This window comes from Danio rerio, chromosome 5, assembly GCF_052040795.2.
Source record: "Danio rerio strain M-AB ecotype USA chromosome 5, GRCz13ab, whole genome shotgun sequence".
NCBI lineage: Eukaryota > Metazoa > Chordata > Actinopteri > Cypriniformes > Danionidae > Danio > Danio rerio.
The window spans coordinates 329,585-349,822 of NC_141025.1; the positions used below are offsets into that span (position 1 = coordinate 329,585).

Genomic DNA, 20,238 nt, shown 5'->3' on the forward strand with positions numbered 1-20,238 from the left:
CGACTGAACACACATCTTATGACTCGTGGTCAGAGAGATAACCTGATAATCAATAATTCTTGGTTAGAAATTGCAACAGCCGTGGGAAAGGAGAACGTTTTTGTTAAAAGGTTTGGAAAAACCTGAAGACTAAGTTTATTAAACCAAGAGAGGCCATGACAGAAGTGGAGAGCAGGTACACAATCACAGAATATATTTATCCACCAGTCATAGCTTTGCACTGATGTATTTTTGTTTAATTGTGTATTTAAAACAGTTTAATAGTTGCAAAACTATAATGAAGTCACAAAATTATTTTTGATAACTGGAAAGGAATAGATATACTGATGTCCTGTTTCTCTGGGCTTTATTGGTGATAATGGTCAGGAATGTTGGACCATCACTGCCTTTTTAGCATAAGAATAGCATTGTACTAGTTTAACTGTCCGGGATATGAACAAAAGCAAGTGATGATCAATAATTATTTGCTAGAAATAGCTACAGCAGTGGGAAAGGAAGAGTTTATGTTAAAAACTTGGAAAAACCTGTGGGATAAGTTTGTTTATGCCTAAAGTAACCGTGGCAAAAGCAGAGACCCGGGTACACAATTACAGAATATGTTTTTCCACCAGTCACAGCTTTACACTCATGTATATGGTTGAAAGAAAAGCATCAGTATTTTTTAGTAAGTGTGCTTTTGTGCTTTTATTCTTGCCATAACAAATATATATTTGTAGGGCAGCTCATGTTTGCAAGTGAAGTTTGATTTAAAAAAAATCTTGAATGGTTGTAAAAATGCTTATAAGCGTTAGATAATGTATAAAACAAAACAAAATAATTTGTTCAAGAGTACTGAATGATATTAATGATATGACGTAGTTCAGGAAAGTTCCTACTTCTCTGTTTATCCGTCTGATATTATGGTGGGTTTCTTTTGACTGCCCCCTGTCGTTTTAGAGAATCTCATAACGGCGAACGCGGTGAGTATAAACGCCTCGGCCGTTTCGCAAGGTGCGCGCGCAGTCAGCAGAGGTGCGCGATGTGACGCCAGGCGAAAGTATAATTACAGCTTAAGGCAAATGTGTGAATACATCTGTAAGAATATGTACATATTTACTGACATTTAACGCTCTACATAAATATAAATCAAACGATTATTCTTTATGGGCTGCTTTTCACTGTATTTCATGACAAAAAAAAATTATATTAAATGTTGTTCTCTCTCCATGATGGGACGTGCAGGCATTTGATAGACTTGTTCCCCATTTCTGTCCTTTATGATGTAGAATATGGGATTTGTAATTGACAGCCATGGCTTGGTTTTCACTAAGGTAAGTGGGCTGTGTACACTCAAACACAAACACACACGTGATACACTTAATTAAATATGTATTATATTATTATGTAGTCACATTTATAAAACTTACAGCACATGCTTTCAAACCTTTACAACTGTAATGCAGAACAAGTGTGTTTCCCACAAGGAAACGATGCAAAAGGCACGTAGGTCTATGTACAAGTGTGTATTTTGCATATTTGTGTTTGTTTATAATACATAGCATGGATTATAATATAGTAAATCGAGAGAGTAGATCATTGTATTGGGCCATATTTCTAAAAATAAGTAAAAATTTGTGTAATGACCTGTTTGATCTCAGAGCTTATTATTTGCAGTCTTTGTAAAGCCTATGGGGATTTCATAGAGGAAACCAGTTTATGCTAGCAGCCGATTAGCCTACAAGGTGGTGTCATAGTTCCTCCACTCTATAGGCTACAGCTCTTCTGAATACCAAACTAAAATCAAAGAAACAGCAACAATGTAATGCGTTTGTTTTTGATATTTCCTTCTTTATTTGTACACAATATGAGCCATGCAATGAGCTGTAACCTGCATCTGTGTGGCATTACATCACCACACCAAAGTGCGTGTAAAAAGTATACTTCGCATACTTGGTGACCATCAAACATCATCAGGGAAACGTCTTGAACTTCTGCTTATTAAACATTAGTGTTGCGTTTGGGACGACACTACATTCATATACAGTGCTTTTGAGTATGTGTGTGCATAGTGGATACGTGTGTAGTGTGCCGACGCAGCTTTCGTCAAGTGTTTTTCACAGGTATGGCATTTTTTTTATTAAAAGTTCCTTTCATTGTACATGTGTAAATCGGCATCTGTGGTGCAGACGGTTAAGAGTGATGTGTGTGTGTTTTAATTCACTACAAGTTATGGGAAATAGCTGAAGAGTCCTTCACTATATTTAACGCCTGATTTATGTTAAAGGGGAGTTCAGGCTGAAATTCATGTTGAATTATTGTGTAGGAGTGTATTTATTTGCTGTACTGCCAACTCAGTCACCATTTTGATTGATTTTAATTGACCAATACATATTTTAAAAAACTGTCGAGGATAAAATACACAAACGCCACAGGCTTATTTCCAGTGTGGTCCTCGATGATCTTAAAAAATGAACGAGCAAATCATAAATGGAGTGCAAACATCATCAGCTCAGCACAGCAAAAATCCTCAACTATAACCGTAAAACCACCATTTCTCTTGTAAAAACACTCGAGCTGAATCTCTTTAAAACTCATAGGCAATGCAGTCCAAGCCACAGAGCTAGCGCACAATAAAGACTTTCTACCTGTTTCACTCTTAAATCTACAAGTATAAATATCCCTGCTACTCGCTGCCGAATAATGACAGTGTACCTCACTAACTAAAGCATAATAATCAAGACAACATGTCTCTCTCATTTTCTTGGAAATCTTAATCACATCACTGATTTCAGGAAAGTTACCCTTCATTCAACTTTTAAAAATTGCTTTGACTATAATGTTCATTGTTTAACTGTGTCCGTGGAGGTACTTATTTTAAGCCGTCTGCAATTTATTTTGCTGAACTACCGCTGTGTTAAAAGGCTTTAGCATAGTCAAAATATGGCTGCACTAATGCACTAGCATTCGTTATTAGAGTTGTGCTGAAAGATGATGCCATCGCCGATGGCCGATAAACTTCACTATGCTGAGCCGGCATCATGATCCATCGCCCCGCCCCACATTTATATTGATATATAACTATATAACTTTTGCATGCCATCTTAATTGCAATAACGGTCTTTTCATGAGCTGTGTTAAATGTTACATATAGCTGACAGCATGGTGAGGATTTAATGAAGGATTATACAGCACCTCTCACACTTAACATGTGTAGATTCAGTGGCAAACGCCGTTACCTGCAAACCCCGTCCCACAGACTGTACAGTGAACGGCTTTAGTTATTCTCATAGCGGACTTGAAGCCACTGGAAGTCTTTTCTCCACTCTTGGGAAAGTGTAAATGCTGGATTAACATTCAGCACATGATCACTAATAAGATGTGCCATCATTAGTAACTGTGGGTAAATCTGCCAGTGTCATTTTCATTCTCTCATATTCACCACGTTACATTTTCTTGGTTGTAGCTCCTGTCACCTGGAAGCAATGACTGGATAAAATTTCAGATGCATATGAGACCAAAACGGTCGAGCCCTACCATCTTTACTTGTTTTTATTTCCTCAAAATAATAATATAATACGTTATTATTAATTACAATTCAAATTAAAGTGAAGTCCAAACAAGCTCATCTCCTCCAGCAGCTGTGGGAGAAGCCATTATACCGACACATCACTGCCTATTCATGCCAGAGTCCCGTGAAAAATGAAGTGATTGACAGGTGTCATTTCTGTGTAACTTTATTTATTTATGGTTGGGTTATGGGTAAAGCAAAGACCATGTGGGTCAGGTAGTGAAAATGATGATTTAATATAATTAATTGATATTTAACAGCAACCACCTACGACGACGATGCCATCGTCCATCGCGATGTTTCACATTCAGGGTTTGTACGGGTGCTGGAAATCCTGGAAAAAGCTTGATTTTTAATATAGTGTTTTCAAGGATAGAAAAGTGTTTGGATTGTGAAGAAAGTGCTTGAAACTGCTTGAATCTGAAATTGCAGGACTCGAAATTACGACCGTTTTGGTCGCATATGTGCCCGAAATTTTATATTTTATTTTTTCAATGCGAGCTTCACGCAGAACTGATATTTGCACTTAAAAATGCCGAACGCAGCGCTCAGAAACTGTTTTTAACAGTCGTCATGTCAACTTGCCGCAGTAAACAAAGCCCACAATGCCCGCAACACCTTAAAGCTCTTCTGATTGGCCCGAATCGATTGGTTAATATAAGCTGTCAATCACTCAGTTCAGATGACAGAGAGCTACTGCCGCGAAAATGTAAAGGTCTGGATCAGAGAGAATGACAAGAACACTGGCAGATTTGATACTGTTTCAGACAAAATCTCTTCAAAGTGTTTCATATTCTACTCAAATCTAACACGACGCCGCGCGCACTGTTTGCTCGAGTCTCAAGAAATGCCGTGCACACCACCAGCCGAAATCATGCGCGCAGCTGCTCTGCTTCCGGTCTGAATACCGGCTGTACGCATGCACGGCGATAAAATGTACAGTGTACTTATGTACCGTGAAAACAGAGTAACTATGATGATGATCCCATTCTGACTATATGGCTATGAAGCAGAAAGGAGAGATGATGAATGAGGGAGGTAAGACTTAATAATGTTAATTCTCAGCCATGAGTTGGGTCTAACCCTGCTGAAAAATCCAGCTTAAACCAGCCTAGGCTGGTTGGCTGGTTTTAGCTGGTCAACCAGGCTGGTTTTAGAGGGGTTTTGGCCACTTCCAGGCTGGTTTCCAGCCTGGTTGTAGCTGGTCAGGCTGGAAAATGACCAGCTAAATCCAGCTACAACCAGCTTGACCAGCCTAGCCAGGCTGGGAGCCCAGCCAAAACCAGCTATGTCCAGCTTAAACCAGGCTGGTCAAGCTGGTTTTAGCTGGATTTAGCTGGTCATTTTCCAGCCTGACCAGCTAAGACCAGGCTGGAAATGGCTGGAAACCAGCCTGGAAGTGGCCAAAACCCCTCTAAAACCAGCCTGGTCGACCAGCTAAAACCAGCCAACCAGCCTAGGCTGGTTTAAGCTGGATTTTTTAGCAGGGAAGACAACAGATAATTAGCCTACATAAAAGATTTATTTGTATACTATAGATTTATCTTTAATATTCAAGCAAAAGATTTCTTAGCGTATCGCTTCAGTTGTGTCTTTACATTTCTTCCGGTTAGGCTACATGTAGGATCGATTTCTGTTATATTTAGAATAATAATTGTATAATATTAATAATATTGTTTATTTCTAAGTACATTTCTAAAAGCAGGTGGTTCGCTCAGGGTGCCATTTTAAACTAAAACCGCCACTGACTTGAGGCATGTAGATTTTCTATATGACGCATTGTAAATATAATTAATCATAAAGCCTAAACAATATGAAAATGTTATATTACAAATAAAATAAAGCTGGTGTGTGACCCCTCTTTGTTGGTCTGCGCTCAAGTCTGGCCTCTAGACCGCAACTAGACAGCCATAACCAATTAAATATCAAACTATCGCCCAAATACCAGCATAACCAATCAGAAAGAATGAAAGTTATTTAATTTTAGAGCCAATCAATCATTGTTTTCATGCTCGATTGTCGCTGATGCGTTCGATTAATCAAATATTTGTGCACATCCCTAGTCTGGTGATTATTTGTCATTTATATATAGGCTATATAAAGACTTGTACAGAGAGGTGATGCCTTTTGAACCGTTAAACATGTTTTGCTTTAACCCCCTAACTGTCACAAGTGGGACATTTGCATACAGTAACAACAGTACCTTAGTCCTAACCTAAAGTAATATTGACCAAAATAAAGACTAATATTGATGAAAGCTCGGTGTCACTGTGGCGCAGTGGGTAGCATGTTCACCTCACAGCAAGAAGGTTGCTGGTTTGAGTCCCAGCCGGGTCAGTTGGCGTTTCTGTGTGGAATTTCTCCCTGTGTTCGCATGGGTTTCCTCTGGACTGTGAGCGATGCACATGAAATATCATGAACGTCTGGTGTTGAAAGTTTGGTTCTACACTCAGACAGAATCTGACTGTAAGCTCATTTTTGAGAGATCAACTTTAGGTAGAAAGAGACCAAACTTAAAAAGATACTTCATCCAATAACTGAACTTTATTTTTTTTACCATTTTTGGGTGAACTATCCCAATAAATCTCTGCTCACGTATTCAACAATTTCATTTGAAATATTATATTGTGTTTTGTAAAACAGCACAAATTATGGATTTAAATGTGGATAAGTACATACAGCAAACATAAACGTAATTTACCGCGATCGTTAGGTGCTGGAAATGCATAATAATGCACCTTGAAAGTGCTGGAATTTGAATTTGGAAAAGGTGTAAGAACCCTGCATATTAGACTTTGTACGATGCCAAATTGTTCAACATCGCCCAACCCTAATGGGTATGAAGCTGCGATCACACTGGACTTTTCTCTTCATAGACTTCCGTTCTTACTGTGCTGGATCACCTTTATTTAATTGCCTGAAGTAGGGATGCACGATATATCGGTGGCCATATCGGTATCAGTCAATAAATGCTATTTTTAAGATTATCGTTATTGATCCGATGTCTAAATTAGGTTGATATCTTTAAGCCGATAAATCCCGTAATTGTACTGACCTGCCTGCCGCGCTCGCGTGGGCGGAACATGTTCAGACTTGCCCAGTGCACTATAATGATCTCTCCTCACACTGATTATTCCTTCAAAGTCCGTCTTTTCTTCATGTGGTATTGCGGTGCGTTAATATCTCAGTAAGTAACCATGCTCCTCATCATTGTAGATGTGTTTGATTGAGTGTCATTGTGTATTTTGCTTTAAATCGCCTAATAAAAAATATTACATGTGGAAACCTTTCCTGTCTTTGCTGTGTTAGAGATATCAGGGGAGATTCACTTATTACTCCAGGGCCGAATAATATCAGTTTTGGGTGAACTCTTTTAGTTGCAGCTGGTGTATGAAAGAGGACATATGTAACTTGGTCCAAAATATTTATTTCTTTCTGTGTGGTACAACAAATAAGTCACCAAAGAGGGAACACAGAAAATATTCTCATTGCAAAAAAACGCTCCTCTTTTCTCTCTCCCTCCCTCACACACAACCCAAACCGCAGCCCAGTCCCGATGAAGGACCCGCACATTTTACAACACGTGTAAACACAGTTGTTTGTAATCTGATTATTTGTCATTATCAACGCGTTGCTGGTCATGTGTTGTTGATGTAAAATTGTATTCAGTTTGAACGGAATAATCATATTGATTATAACGAGCTCGCACGAGAGCTGTCACCGCACGCACACACACACTGTAGCACGGGGGGAGAGGTGAGAGGTGGATCCAGTCAGAGGCTCTCAACCAGCCGCTCATTCTGTCTTTATATTCTGCTTACCCTCCTGTTCTCTGCTGTGATTAGTGTGATTGTCTCAGGTGTGTCTCGTTAGTTTACCAGCGTACTTAAACTCCTCTATTCGCTGTCCTCTGTTGATGCCTGTTCTCTGCTGGTTCACTCAGTTCATAGCTTTGACTTCTTAGTGGTTTTTAGATGCAGATTTTCCATTTAACAAACTTAATGCAGAATACAGCAGCTACGTTGAGACTAAACAGCTCTGTGTACTGTCAGAGGAGGAAAGAGTCAGTCCTTCAAAGAACTTTTTAAACTAAGAATACCATACCATAAATTAAAAAAATCTAACACATGTAATATGGTGTAACCCCATTATAAACTCTTTCTGCTGTTATTTTCTATAATTACTCCTTTATTTGACTCCAGTATTAGGCTCGTTTGAGGTGCGCCTCACCTTGGCTGCATTGTAAACGAGAGCAGGCGTGCGCAGTAAGAGGAGGACTCAAAAATTACATCAGAAGTCGGACACCTGCTGAATCTCGCTGTTTAGCCACCTGGAAACGTCACCAGTGGTGGAGATCTCGTTCACGTTTTTTATCGCAGACGAATGACCTCATGAAAAAATACTATGGTGATTTATAGTAAATATTATAGCATTTTTGAACATGTTTATTCAGTATTGTGTTGTGTTTATCGTTGTTGTGATACCAGAACTATACAATTTAAATAGGCTATTTTATAACATGGTTCAAAAGCACTACAGTATACATTACTATAGTATTTTTTTAATGTGGGAGTGGATGCAATAGAAATATCACAGATTTTACAAAAAAAAAATGGTTCAGAATTACAGAAGATGAACAGCTCATTAAGTAAAAGGGTGTATTTAAAATATAATTCTGTATATTAAACAAACGTTAAAAGAATAACAAAATAAACAGCTTATACAGCAAGAAAGCTTTCAAGAAACCTAATTTGGCTACATTATAAATGAAGTAGCCATAGCAAGATGCTTTTCAGTGACGGGTCATGACAAATGATTGTTTGACAAATAAACTCTTAGGGGGTTAATTATATTGACAAGCTTATTAGGTCTATATAAACTGATATTACTCCAGCCAGACTATAATAAACAGCCCAAGACTTTCTCCAGAATAAAAACTATTAGACTGTAGGAAAAACTGTGGAAATGTTCTTGGTCTATTAAACATGACTTTTGACTCCACATACATATATATATATATATATATATATATATATATATATATATATATATATATATATATATATATACATATGTGTGTGTGTGTGTGTGTCTTGTTTACTACACCCTTTTCACTTCTCATATGAAACCACACAAAGATGAGGCATAATGACAAAACAGTCTGATTATCTTTGTATTTCTGAATATATGTATATATTGGATTGACTTTAATGGAATAATGCTGCATAAAAATTACAATACAAAATTCACACAAACATACAAAAAGTGAAAATGACAACAAACAAGACTTAAAACTGAGAGAGAAATAAAATACAGCACACACACATCCTAATGATTTATTAGTAACATTTAGTTATATTGGATAGGTCACGTTATGTTTTACAAAGATGTGTTTTGTTTTTGTTTGCGTGTAAATCTAAATAAATAACCATATGTAATGCTCTTTATGACATTTTTTAATTATCAACAAAAATACAAAAAAAGGTATTCAACAAATCCAGGTATAAACCTTAGTAAAACAAGATAATAAAGTGTAATGTGTCAATCTCATCATATCAGCATTCAGCTGTGTCGTCAGCCAGTCGTTTCCCATCATGCTTTTGGTAACGCAGTCTTTTGAGAGCAACTGCGGCCGACTGCTCTGTCCGAGGTACCCACCTCGCGATCGCGAGAGTTTTTTGGCGCACGTCAGCGTGACATCAGAGCGAGGCGAAGGAAAGGCGGACACATTTCTAACCCGCATGCATCTTGCGGTGATCACCGGTGATCAATTCTGCGCAGATTTTGGCCAAGTCAAACGAGCCTATAGTTTTATATTGTTTATTTCATTTCTGTAGTCATAATGCTGCATCAATCCTGAACATAGGAAATCTGCCTAGCGATTGTTGAGCGGGTGAGGATAAGACATTGTGATTGGTTGATTTTTCTAAGCTCCGCCCACTGTGCTGAGGCAGTATTTAAGCGGGCGGGAGAGTTGTTCAGTGCAGTGCGAGAGATTGAGGTGAGCGGGAGGAAAACAGCTTTAGCTCTGTAACAGTGGATTTACTCTTGCTAGATGAGGGATTGAAAGCAGCATATTACCAGGGAAAAGTCAGAAGAATCGATAATTGTGCTCTTTAATTTAGGAAACACATATTCATTGAATCTCGGCGAGTAGTCATTTATAAATCATGCAGGATTGAAATTGAGCCTTATTTGGTGTTATTTCAAGCTTATTTAACAGTTGATTAGTACAATTACATTTAACTAATTACTGATGAAAGATGTGTTAATGTATGTGCAGTGGAAGATGCTGATCGCCAGATTACAGACATGTCATTTAATATGACAGTCGATCTCTGCTGATGATATTATGGACACTATAACAGCTCGTTTTGTTTATTTTGTATTATTTTTGTTTATTGAACGCTTGTATGTAGGAATATATGCAGGTACATTGCTTTATTTGCAGAGTGAGTTCAGAATAGTGCTGTATTTCTGGATTAATATGCCTGTGTTGATGCAGGTCAGGCTTATAGTTTCTTTGATTTTCTCATGGAGAGCAGATGGTGAGAGACCCAGCCTGACTCTGACTTTATTTTAATTTCAGTGGATTTTCAAGTGTTTTGCCGTTTAACGGGACTGTATGATTCAATAACTTGATATTGATCTTATAGGGATTTTAATTACTGTGAAGTGGACTGACAGATCTGAGCTCAGCAAAGTGAATTGAACAGATGGAAAAAAGATAACGTGCACTGATAAAACAGAGAAGGAGACCACCGTTTATTGTAGTTTATTTGCATTTACTTTTTAGGAAATACAAACTAATTTCAGTATACAACATTTTCATTTTCTTGTTGGCTCAGTCTATTAATCTGGGGTAGGCACAGCAGGATGACCTTAAAGCTGCAACCCATCTCTGGGAAACCCCCCAATACACCCCCCCCCCCCACTCTCCTCTTAACTTGTACTGTTCACAATCACTGCACTGTTTAACATTTGCACATATTCATTGCACTAAATCACTGATTTAAACTGTACACACCCACTGCACATGGGCATTTGTAATTGTTTATCTACACAATTCTGATTATTAATAGAAACTAGGGATGCTCAAAATAATCGATAAACCGTTAAGCAAAAGGGTGCCTTTGTAACCCAATAATGGAGTTAGTTAAACGATTAAAAATGATCATTTTATATATTTTTAGTTTGACTGCATAAGGGGCTGATTAAATGCGCTCTTTGCGTTAAGAGGAGCATCTTTTGAATGGTTTACTACAGGCTGCTAGTGTTGTGCACGCGGCTCATCCCAGAGCAGCAGTCAAGACAACTACAGGGAACTTTTAAAGACGTAGGAGAGACTAGTGCTCGCTATTTCAATTATCCAGAGCTGTATTCAATTCAATTCAGCTTTATTTGTACAGCGCTTTTACAATGTAGATTGTGTCAAAGCAGCTTCACATAAATGGTCATAGTAACTGGAACAGTGTGGTTCAGGTTTTAGTGTTTAAGTTCAGTTCAGTTTAGCTCAGTTCAGTGTGATTTAAAGTCATTACTGAGAGTTCAAACACTGAAGAGCAAATTCATCGATGCGTAGCTCTACCAATCCTGAACCATGCGAGGCAGTGGCGACAGCGGAGAGGGAAAAAAAAACTTCACCTGATGGGGTGAAGAAAAAAAACCTTGAGGGAACCAGACTCAGTTGGGCACGACCATTTTAATTTCTCCGCTGGCCAAAAGTCTTGTGCAGAACTATGTTTGTATGTTGTATGTTGAATATCAATATTATTAAATATTACAGTTGTAACAACATTGGCAGCAACACTCTTGCACAATCAATCCCCAGCTGATTTAATCGTTTCATATTGACAAAAAACAAAGAGCCCACGCTTTTTTTCCTCATCAAAAGGAGCGAGGTGCGCCTCAAGTTTTTGGAATGGAAATCACGTTTGCTGTGGTCAGACATATTTGTTAACTCATGGAAAGATAACGTATGACCACACGTGCCTACAGACTTGTTTGCCTAAGAAGAAAATTGGAAGAATATTGCTGTTGATGCCAAACTAGGGCTGATGCTGATGGCCTCTTGGATCTGCGTCATAAACAAAACAAATAGGCTTTAGCTTTTATTTTAAAGCTTATAAAGCATGCATGCACAATGCAATATCATATTTAAACAACAAAACTGTTTACAAAAAGTCAACATGGGTGTGTTATTGTTTTTTCCAGGCTCCCCGTGGGGTCTTAAAGTATTAAAAAGTCTTCAATTAAAAATTTTAATTTATGGCTTTAAAGTCTTAAATTTGCTGTTCTAGGTCTGTTCTTATTTTTGCGATGTCCATGTAACGCTACATCTAATGCTCATTTAAATTATTTTTTTGTTGTTGCTTGGTTTTTGGGGTGTTGTAGTTCTTTATTTCACTAGTCCAATTGTAATTTGCGGTATTACAACTTCAAAAAGGTCAGCTTGCAATAGCCAATCAGCTTTCTGATATTAAACTCAGTGTGCGCGGCGAATGTGACGTCATCACTGTGTTTGAGGAAGTTCGCTTTAAGTGCGCGTCACATGATTTGGGCTGGCAGAGTATGCCGTTATTTCACTGACAAATGTCGCAAGCGCTGTAATACATAAGAGCGAATCTCTGCTCACGCACCGGTTTCCTCCGTTCATGGACAAAACTGCTTGCGAGCTCTCAAAACACTGGCTGCTCACGTGCGAATGATCTGCTCTCACTCAGTCGGACTCCTTTCGTGCTTTTCCAGAGATGCTTCAGCATACTGTAGTATTAATAGTGATCTGATAAAATGAAATACAGTGTAGTTTTACTACAGTAAAGTGTGGTGAATTGTAGAGTAATATACCCTATATTGTAAAATAAAACGCTGTACAGCAGACACGTGTGCACTGTATTTTAGTGGTAAAATGGTATTGATAGTGGGATTTATTTGAAGAGTGAATAGTACAGTCGGCTATAATACCTCATCAAGTGTTTACCTATTTTCTTTCACAGTTCCATTTCTGCTTGCCAGAATGACCAATAATTATGGGCTAGAAACTGCAACAGCCATGGGAAAGGAGGAAAGTTTTTGTAAAGTCTGAGGAATAAGTTTGTTAAAACAAAAAAAGAGGCCCCTAAAAACATCTTCAACCATAATGGTTATCTTTTTATTCGTCTGATTTTACTGTCTGTTGTTTTGGACCGCCTCCTGTCATTTAAAAAAATATATATCTTAATGGTGAATGTGTCAAGTATAAAAGCCTTAATCCGTTTCGTCAATGGTGCATTTAACCTGTTCAATTTAAATAACTCCATTTTACCCCTAATTTTGTGCTTTTACATTTTCTCTCGCGTGTTTTTGATATTGCGATATAGGTCTTAAATTTAATACTCAATGGTCTTTAAAAGGTCTTAAATGTGACATTTTTGATATCTGCAGAGACCCTGTTTTCATCACGCAGCGCGCGCGAGAGAGAAAACCTTATATTAAGACACAATCTTAAAAATGATATGGCAGGCCTATTTATTTTGTTTTATTCTGTTTTTCTGTGCTGTTGGAAACACTGCAGGTGTGTGAAGATGCTCTGTTGTTCTGTGCTAGCATGTTAAATCAGTATTTTAAAATGCAATATTTATTGTGTCAGACACAAAAGACACCTCAATTTTTAATATTTTAAAAATAATTTAATATTAATCTGACCAGTTAACTGTTAATATCTGATATACCAGCGGTGGTTGTCAGTTAGCAAAATTAACTGAAATGAGTGTCCCTAAAGAATAACATGCCTATTAAACTAGGATATTTAGCGTACAATATTAAGATAATATCGTATGTGTTCAGTATGGAGATAGATATTAAATCCTGGCGTGAGTGAATCGATACACTCCTGATACAGTAGATTGTAGGAATAAGGAGTAGGAATCGTATCTGACCAGGGAGATAGAGATGATGGATTTCTTTAAAGCACCAGCGGTCACTGTTGATAGTGGCTTGGCCTCAGTCTGTACAGGATTATAGAGCAGTAGTAATTTAGTTTTTTCATAATGGCCTAGTATTGCTTTATTTTGCGTACAGTTTTTAGTTTATAAAGCTATTGTAATGGAAATTCATCTTTAGATGAGCTTTATATGTTAGAAACTTGTCTAAGACTCATTATTACGTGTGTGTGTATCTGTGTTCTCCATATGTTCATCATAAAACCTATGTGTACATTTTAATAGATAACTATATTTCTTTAGGTGAAAGCTTTTTCATTATCCTAAGAAGGATGTGTGGTTGTTATGAGCATATCGCTTGAACAGCAGAAGACGCCTGACGTAATTGTAGATGAGGCCTTATTGGGAGTTGACCTCGTAAGCAGTACAAACCAGATAAAAGGGTGAACACACTTGACTTCAGTATCTCACTCTGCAGAAACTGTTGTTACTGTATGACTGTGATCTTCCTTAAAAAGACTAAAACTTGTAAAAGACATCCCGGGTAAGACTTTGTTTCTTGACCACTGAGAGAGCCTCCTTAGAGAAAATAGCCACTACACTATAAAATGAAGGTCTGTTTGGTGTGGAGTTGTCATATGTAGGCCATTTCAGGGCTCCACAGTGCGACCATTTCGCTCGCATTTGCTCCTATAAACAGACGTGTGTGTACTGGAAAATTGCTCTGCATGACGACTCTGGATATAGAACTGCTGTTCTGACTCTGGTTGTAGCTTTGAGAAGAGCGCGAGGACATGCGGAAATGAAAAGCCTTTTACTAAATAGACTGATCCTGCTCATTGTTAGGGCTGACAATACATCCTCTTTTCCCCGGACATGTCCGAAACTCTGCCTTTGCTTTCGATATTGTTTGCTTTTTTGCATTACTTTATGCACAAACTTTGGCCGGTGCGTCTGGATCTCTCAGCAGCACCAACACTACAGCAGAGCGAGCAGATCTGACATGTCAGTGGTGCAAATGGATTGTAAGAGATTTCTTGCTTAAACAAACTGAAATCAAACCATGTCAGGTAAAAGGTGTTAAATGATGAACTTAAATGTCTGTTAAACTATAAGAAGTCAATAAGAAATGATTCTGTTGCTGAAGGCCATTACAGTTTAATAGAGAAGAATGTTTGTGTTACTTTGGGGCAGAAGGAAAGTTTAATTCATAGAGGCATTCCCATATTCAGCTCTTCAAAAAGCCCAGAGAGATCAAGTGCGCTGATAAACAGTGTCAGCTCTGCACATCAGTTTCAGTTCTGTCTTTACATCAGGGGTTCCCAAACTTTTCAGCCCGCGACCCCCAAAATAACAATTCCAGTGACTCGCGACCCTCAATATCCTCTGAGGTGGTTATAAATACAGAAACCTTGCATGCAATGACGCAGACACACCAATTAAATTTGTGTCAGTGCTATAAATGTGCCAGAAAGTATAACCTGATGTTATAAAATCAAAATGCATCTGACGCTATTGCTGCCTTTAATATAATGTAATTACCCCAGGGGTCGCAATCCAATAGAACTAGTAACTATAAGCTACTATAGTAACTAGTATATAGTAACTATAAACGACTGTTTTTATTTTCAGTATAGTTATGGATAAAATATGTTCATTCTTATGGTTTAATAAAAATAAATAGATTTTTGGAAATCACCAAGCGACCCCCTTCATTGCCCCGCGACCCCTCGGGGGGTCCCGACCCCCACTTTGGGAACCAATGCTTTACATTGTCTACTTTACCCATGTGGGCAGTTGGCTGGAATCTGTGCAATATATTGTGCAACTAAATTAATTTGGTCAAATATTATTCGTATAATTCACATTATTTCATGTGCTGTGGAGAAAAGGTGTGTTTCAATCCAGCTACTGCAAGTACATTTATGTTAAAGACAATGTGTGCAATATATACTGTTATAAGTTTAATGATGTTTTGTTTGGGAGCATTGATACAGCCATAGTCTTATGATACAAACAGATTAAACTGCTCTGCTCATGTGAATGTTTGCACTAAACACACTGCACACTTTTATTAACTTAATGACTCCCTATTTCCGCTGGCCAGTGTGGAGATTGTTTAGCTTAAAACGGGATCAAAAATTGATCAAGAAGCTGCCTGGGCATGTCCACAATTGAAGACTTGATTCAGATCAGTTTAGAGAGGCGTTCATTAGAGCATAGAGATTTGATCGCAGTCCTGCAGTGGACCGCTAGCTAAACTCCACAGTTGAAATGTATAAATAATTATTAAATACTATTTAAGCTGTCGTTGCAGTAAAATAAAGCCCATTGTACTTGTTGCATTGAAATGAATGACCCTGTTTTGCTTCTAAAGATCTGCTTGTGTACATTAATTAGGGGAAACACTATTTATTCAATATATGTTCTCTGCAGTCATAAAAATTCTTTAATGTGCTCCCAAATTTATCCACTTAGTGCATGTGCTACTCCTGAAAAAAGTAAGAGTCAAGCCCTGTATTTTAGGAAAAGATCTTTTATTAGCACCATTACTAGCCTTACAGGTGCAGGTGATCTGCCAGAATGCTAATCGGTTAGCATATTAGGTTTGGATGGCAGTGGAAAGCCACGCCTCCTGAAATCACGAACGCACTCACGACAGCAGACAACCCCACTAGTTCATGTCATTCGCCAGTTAGGAATATTATCATGCAGGAATACTAAGCCACACTTGCACGCTATTCCAGAGCCAATATTTAGAGTAGTGGTGGACAGTATAGAGAGTGCGTCACAGGCTGTCAGTAGCTGTTTCCGTCCAAAAATGTGAATGAACAGTATGCACATAACTGGATTATCGCATTAAATCAATGGTAAAAGCAGAATTAGCTGCAGGAGAAGCTGCGTCAATCTGTTCTTCATCTAATAAATGACCTGCGCCTCAGAAGACAATCCTGACAGGCAGTGAATGCGCGCTGGCGTTTGGAGGTGTCAGACGTGGAGCACTGATGCTCTTGATTCTGAAGTTTATTAATAAAATAACACTAATACTGAAACGGTAAGGTGTTTTATAATGACCAAAACAACAGTTCAGATGTGCTCAGCCTGCTGGTTTGTCCATTTACACACATTTTCAACATCACATGATCTCAACACAGTCACATGACCTGTTTAATGCGCATCTGGAGTTTGTGCGGTAAAAGTGTTTCCATTGCAGTTTGTGCACATCTTTTATCGAATTAAACATTTTTACGTTTATGTGCATTTTCAAAATTTATGTGCATCATAGCGTTTCATCAACCGATTTAAAAAAATATTTTCTTAACGCGCATATGCAAAATCCTCGTAAAAATAGGTGGATGGAAACAGCTATTGACTACGTTTACATGGACACCAATAATTTGATTTTAATGCAATTAAGACAGGAGTGTCCAAACTCGGTCCTGCAGGGCTGGTGTCCTAAATTTTAGCTTAACCTTGCCTCAACACCTGCAGTGATGCTTGATTAGCTAGCCCAGGGGTGTCTGATTGGGGTTGGAACTAAACTTTGATAGACAGCGGCCAGTGTTGGGCAAGCTACTTGACAAATGTAGTGAGCTAAGCTATTAGCTACTCTACTTAAAATGTAGCTTAACTACACTAAAGTTAGCCCCTGTGAAATGTAGCTAAGCTAAAAGCTACATGGCAAAAGTGGCTTAGCTGCATCTAAGCTATATTTTACAATTTTTATTTTTAAATAACCATTATAGTGTTATATATATATATATATATTAAAGTTTATTTTTTTCAGCACAGCTTCAGAAATTACGTTATTGCATCTTAACATGTACTTCTCGGTTTGGTCACAAGGAGTCCTGCTTCAGAAATAACTCCTCTCCCTCAGTCATCTTTCCATTAAGCAAGTTTCACCAGAGGTGGCAGTAACGCACCAAAAACTTTGTTGCCCAACACTGTAAAACAGGAAGAAGAAGAGTCATTATTTTCCCTATCATTTGGGTTTACTTCAGCTAGACACGGCCTCACAGCTCAGTGAATGTCATTGCCGTCACTTATTGATCCGCGATCTGTAAATTTAGCTTGTGTGGACGCTACTGCGCTACTTGTCTAATAAAATAGCTTCGCTACTGAAAAGCTAATTGATTTAGAAAGTAGCCACGCTACTGAGAAATGTAGTTAAGCTAGTAGCATCACTACTTGTAGCGACGCTACTGCCCAACACTGACACCGGCCCTCCAGGACCAAGTGTGGACACCCCTGGATCAAGACAACACTAAGATTAAGAGTCGACCAAACAGCCACTTTTGATTAATTTAATCAGATTAAGCTCATAATGGAACTAAAGAGAAATCAGATTAAGGCACGTGGAGTATGCTGATTTTAGTGCAGTACAGACATGTAAACACCTTAATCAAACTATTACCATCATGTAGGATTTTCGCTGCGTTTTGTGTCAGGATATTCCACCCCCACACATGCGCACGGCTGTTTGACACTCTTTGCACCTACCGAGTCAGTGCAGCAACAGACACCTGCATCGTGAAATTTTCTTCCATGCAGCATGCGGTACGAACTTCCATTTAAACAACTCTTCCAGCAGTTTAGTTGCACCCAATGTCTGGTTTGTCACGGGGGCATGAATGCATGAAAATGAAAGTGCCAAACTGCAGTTAAAGTCGACAAATTAATAATGAAACACGCAAAATTACACAACTCCGGAGGTAATGCGGTAGCGGGGTGACACAATGACATTAATCTAAGTATGTGCTACAACATGTAAAACGGGAACACTCAAAAAGCAACTCATGAACACCTTCATCTTATTATTCTCTTTATTAGATTAAGTCAAATAATTCCATTACTGATGTCCATGTAAACAGTCATGTTCAGAAATGACCCAATGTGGAAATTAAAGCAGCTTCAGCTCAGTAAAGCAGGTTAGGTTTAGTGCTGTTTATTGATGTTCTGTTGTTAAACTGAATATAGAACTGCATTTTCTGCTGTAAAAGGTATTTATGACACTGAAAATAGTCACATCAATCTTTCACCAGGAGATTTCAGTGGCTGAACAACATGTCTGTGCATATAACCCATTCATAACATACAGGGCTTTACAGTAACACACACCCAACGCAGGTAGATTTCAGCTCTGGCGGGTTAGACAGACCCCTCCGCTAGCCACTTTGGCTGGTTGGAAATCATTTTTAAATAGTAGTTTTCTTAAAACCAGGATTGACAGTAAGCATGGCCCAATATTCGTGCAACTGTGATATTGGAATCGAGAAGCAGCACGACTGACAAAAATAACTGATCTCTCACGCTAACAGCTGATGTGATGCGCACGACTGTTAAAAAGCACGCTAGTGCGCGCTCCTGTGTACCTGCGCAAAGCAGCTCCGTGACTAGAGGAAGCGCAACGGGTTCAATTGGTTCCTTATGAAATAGACTGGACACAGATCGGTAATGGTGCACCCACAGTCCTGCTGCTTTCAAGAGCTTAGGATATTAAAAAATGCACACATCCTTCTGTAAGCAGCAGCGGTGACTGCTTTCATCTTCATTATTCTGAGAAGAGATTATTAACAGGCCTAGCATTAACTGTGCACGCTGTGTTTCACCTGCTTTCTGTTGCTTAGTTATGTTTATTAATATGGTTTCATTCTATTTTTTACAATAGCATTGCTTTATTTGGAGATTACTCCTCGTTTATGTGTAGTTAACTGGTGATCTTTACTTTTAGCCAGGACAGATTACTGTGCATTACATGATTACTATTTTTAAAGAAAAGTTTTGTTGAATTAAAAAGTGCACACACAGCTATATTTCATTGTTTTTATACATTAAAATTGTGGCTAAGAAATACTTATTTGGTGTGGTCAGAGATAAATTTGGTAAATCCTCAATTTTGATCCCTGAAAAGTTGTTAAATATAAACTGATTGCATTGACACAACCCCATTTGCGCCTGCACAGTGAGCAAGCCAATACACAACACACACAAGAAGAAGTGAATGAGAAGACATGTGGACATTACACAATATATAATTCAAGTCATTTAGCACGTCAAAGTCAAGTTTAGAGAACATGAAAACATGAAAAGTGTGGCTAGTGGAAATGGCGAGTGGCTAGTGATGTTGGAAATCTACTAGCCACAGTGGCTGGCCATAAAAAAAGTTAATGTCAAGCCCTGATAACCCAATTAACATCAGCTCTGCGTGAAGCTAAAACAGTTTAACACAGAGCATGACCTGTCTAACAGAAACACTTCAGCCACGGTGTCATCCTTTCTCCAGCGTGCAGAACTCACTCATACTGATTCGGGAGGTTAAAACATTTCAATTCAGCATTTGATTTCGCTGTGACTGTCTCCTGTGCACGTGTCTTGAATGCGCGGTGCTCATGCAGGCGTGCACACGCTAATGGCGGATCTGCGTGATCAGACATGCGCAAAAGCCCAAATCTGCATTTGCTGACAGTTTGAGCTGCTTATCAGAATTATAGATGTCGACCCGACGGTGTTTAACTGGATGAACATGTTTAAGTCTTATTCCTCATCCAGAATATGAAAACACGTACAGTATAAACACATTTATATCATTACTGTAATCAATACTATTGGACTGTGAAGAGACTTTCAACCAGCACAACAACACGGGTTTCTGAAGACGATCATCTACTGCAGCTTTACTGTAATTCTCCAAGTGAAGAGTACGTCATTGGATATTTGTTGATTGTACTAAATCCTCATAATTGTGATATGATGGTGCGGTACCAAAGC

The 20,238-nt window shown here is 38.4% G+C and overlaps 2 long non-coding RNA genes across 2 annotated transcripts in view; both read left to right on the forward strand.

Annotated features, from left to right (window-relative positions):
* LOC147843748 (uncharacterized) overlaps nucleotides 1-4,596 on the forward strand; it is a 41,233-nt gene extending 36,637 nt beyond the window's left edge. The window contains exon 3 of the long non-coding RNA XR_015490929.1: nucleotides 2,166-4,596. This is a non-coding gene — a long non-coding RNA (uncharacterized LOC147843748). The remainder of the gene's footprint in view (nucleotides 1-2,165) is intronic.
* Nucleotides 4,597-9,527: 4,931 nt separating this feature from the next.
* LOC147843750 (uncharacterized) overlaps nucleotides 9,528-20,238 on the forward strand; it is an 83,507-nt gene continuing 72,796 nt past the window's right edge. Inside the window, exon 1 of the long non-coding RNA XR_015490829.1 lies at nucleotides 9,528-9,577. This is a non-coding gene — a long non-coding RNA (uncharacterized LOC147843750). The remainder of the gene's footprint in view (nucleotides 9,578-20,238) is intronic.